We start from the raw sequence: 3,477 nt of genomic DNA on the forward strand, positions 1-3,477 counted from the left end.
AGAATGAACTTGAAATGGGCCCATTAGATCACTATGAAGTAATTCTAGGGTTTCATATTACTTTCGATTATGATTCTTGCTAAAGGGTTGTATATGTTGTTTAACTAAGAGGCAACCTTTACAAGCTTCTAATTTATTTTCAATTTTTGGTAATCCAATTAAAAGGTTATGACGAGACATTTCATTTAAGCTCCTAATATTAAGATGTCCTAATCTTTCATGCCATAATTGTGTTTCTTTTTTTATTTGTGTAGATAAGCAATTTTCTTTTGAAGTATCATTAAAAATAAAAAGTCCATCTTTTTTAATGCCTCCTGCAACAATGGTTTTATTTTGCTCTTTAATGTACCATTTATCTTTTGTAAGAGAAATTTTAAAATTATCTTGGGTAAGTTGAGAACAAGATAGAATTTTTTTTCTTAAATTTAGAACAAATAATGCATGTCCAATGGTATCATTAAAAATTTTAAATTTACCCATTCCTTCAACTTTAATTACCGAATCATCTCCTAAATATATATTTTCATTACAAGGTTCTACATCGAATAAAACATCATACATGTATGTCATATGTTTAGATGCTCCACTATCAAGAATCCATTCATCATTAGTTGATGCAGATAAGGCAGTATAAAGTGCAATATTCTCATTTTGACTATTATGAAATCTACTTTTATTTTGATTGTTATGACATCTATTTCTAGTTAATAAATAAAAAATTTCAGAATGGCCTGGTTTACCACAATGAAAACACTTTAATTGGTTGGTTTTGCTAATTATTTGAGAATTTTTAGAATGGAGAAATGATTTGGAGTTATTATCTTTATTTTTATTACGATGTGTATATGATTTGTTATTATTTTTTTCTTGACATAAAAGAGCTTCTAAAGCTTTCTCTTTAGAATCAAAGTTTAACATTACCTGTTCTTCTTGAATAAGAAGAGAAGATAGCATTGATAAATCAGGAAGATCATCTTCATTTTGATACTTAGAGTTTAAAATGAAAATAAAATTTCTAAATCTTTCATGGATGTTGATTTGTATTATAAAGTACAAAAGTTTATCTTTTATTAAATCACATTTGCATCCATCCAATTGAAATTTAATATTTTTTATCTTGGCAAGATAGTTTATTACTTTTTCATCCCCTTTCATGGGACTTGTAAATAATTCTAAAATTAATTTAATTATTTTTTAAAGTCTAGATTCTTCATGCATAGATTCTAATAATTTCCAAGCTTCAAAAGGTGATTCTATGTTCCCAATGTGTAATAAAAAATCATCTCCTACACTTCTTAATAAAATTGACAATGCTTCTTGTGATCTATTATTAAAGGAACTTACAAGATTGGGGTTAATATTTCTACCTGTAGATTGTTTTTCCTTACTGTCCACAATGTCCCATAACTTCCTGGCCATGAATTCTGTTTTTATTCGAATCTAAAATAACATGGGAGAAGTTTTGATACAAAATATATTAGTGCCTTATTTTAAAAAGAATCACCCCTTCTTTCTTTTTGTGATAATTGTCTGATATTAGAAATATTTATGAGATAAATGAATAAAGTAGATATGAAAATAATTTTTAAAAAATAACAATTTTAATATTATATATGTAATTTTTAACCTTTTTAATAAGAGAAGAAATAATTTTCTCTAAGTAAAAGGAAGGTTTTTAACTTCATGGTGAATAAAGAATAAGCAAAATAAAAAATTTAAAAACAATCTTTAGCTTTAACTTTATAGTGAAAATCTAAAGTAAAAGAGATGAGAAATTATATTTAATTTTACAATGAGTAAATCATATCTATGTTTGTGTTATCTATGTTTGTGTTATTGAAGAATGTAAACTATAGAAATGTTAGAAAAAGCAATGAATTTACAAACAACACATGAATTTACATGGGGAAAACCATTACTGGTAAAAAAAACCCCACAAATATAGCATCTATATTATAAGAACACAACTTGGGGAGACTTCTCTTCAAACTTACACAAGTCTCTCCAATAATTTACATAAATTCAATAATATTTCACACCACCCTAAATGGTGAGGAATCCTCCCTTAAATATAGGGAGAAAGGTTGGTAAAATACCCGAAAGGGTAGTTACCATACCTTTTCAATAACAATCTTGTTTACAATTAATAAATAAATAACTTTTAATAGTTATTTAATTTATTAATTATTCACAAGAAATGTTGAATGTTTTTCAAGCATTATGATAAAACATTATATATTATCAAAGTTTGACCCCTAATAATATTATGTTCTTCTCACTAACTTCAAAACTGTCTTGGAGGTTAGCCCAAAAATCCTCCAACCTTGGTTTATGCCCATCATAAGCTTTTGGCATTATTTTCATTAGTTTGCCATATGGGTCATAATACTCTTGAGTATAATTAAACCTCCTTTAAATGTAAATCTTGCAACTCCTGCTCAACCGACTAAGCTACTTGAATATTAGAACAACAAAAATAACCAATTGAAATGGAGAAATCAACACTTGTTTTGTGTTTTAAAGATAACAATGATTGCAACCCAAGCATCTTCCTGACATATTCTAAGAGCATTATTCGATCATTACAATATATAGGCAATAGAATGGGGTTCCCAATGAATCCACTAACTCTGATGTATGTAGAATGTTGGTTCTAAATGAACCAACATGCCCATTCCCTTATTATTGCCATGGCCTCAGGGCTTATTCTATACCTTGTATCACCTATGAGTTTTATTATAACAGGGAAGAGGAAAACATCATTTATTCTCTTAAAATGTCTCTTTACATTGACTAGAGGGAGTTGAGTGTAATACTCCCACACCTTCTTCTGTCACTCTTCATCTCCAAGCTAGCCTTTTGTTTCTACATCAACCGGTTGCTTATGTATGTTATATGATAGTATTTGAGCCCAATCAAAATATTGTTTCCCAATCAGAATAGTTGTCATGTATTGAAACATCCAAGGGTGGAAATGTCGACAATCTATCTTGTTGAAGGCCTTGCTCAACATAATAATTAAGTTTCGTTGTGGCTCCTTGAAATCGGCCCTTAGAATGTCACTGGCCTTCAATTTGGTCTTCCTCTCCTCCTCGAGCCAATTTTCATTCACGTGTCTTTTACAAAAGGGGATATCCTTATTCCATACCTCTTCAACTTCCTCCTCAATAGTTAGAAGTACTTCATCCCTTGAAGGAATGCTAAATGTAAACCCTAACATATCTACTGACAAGTCTATCACTGTCCTTCCTTGGTTATCCGTGCACCTTCTAGTGTTTGTGTTGTAGAATTGGGTGATGGTCATGATGAATTATGAGGCTTGAACAAATTGTGGAAAAATGGTAGCCTCTACTAGTCCTGGCCTCTTAATTCTCCTTAAAGGAGCCTCCAACCTCAGCCTATCCAACTGTGTTCTGATGTCTTCCATTTCAATCTGTCTCACTTTAGTGTTTGTCACCCACTTGATTTGATCCTCCA

The sequence above is a fragment of the Cryptomeria japonica genome, chromosome 11 (genome assembly GCF_030272615.1).
Source record: "Cryptomeria japonica chromosome 11, Sugi_1.0, whole genome shotgun sequence".
NCBI lineage: Eukaryota > Viridiplantae > Streptophyta > Pinopsida > Cupressales > Cupressaceae > Cryptomeria > Cryptomeria japonica.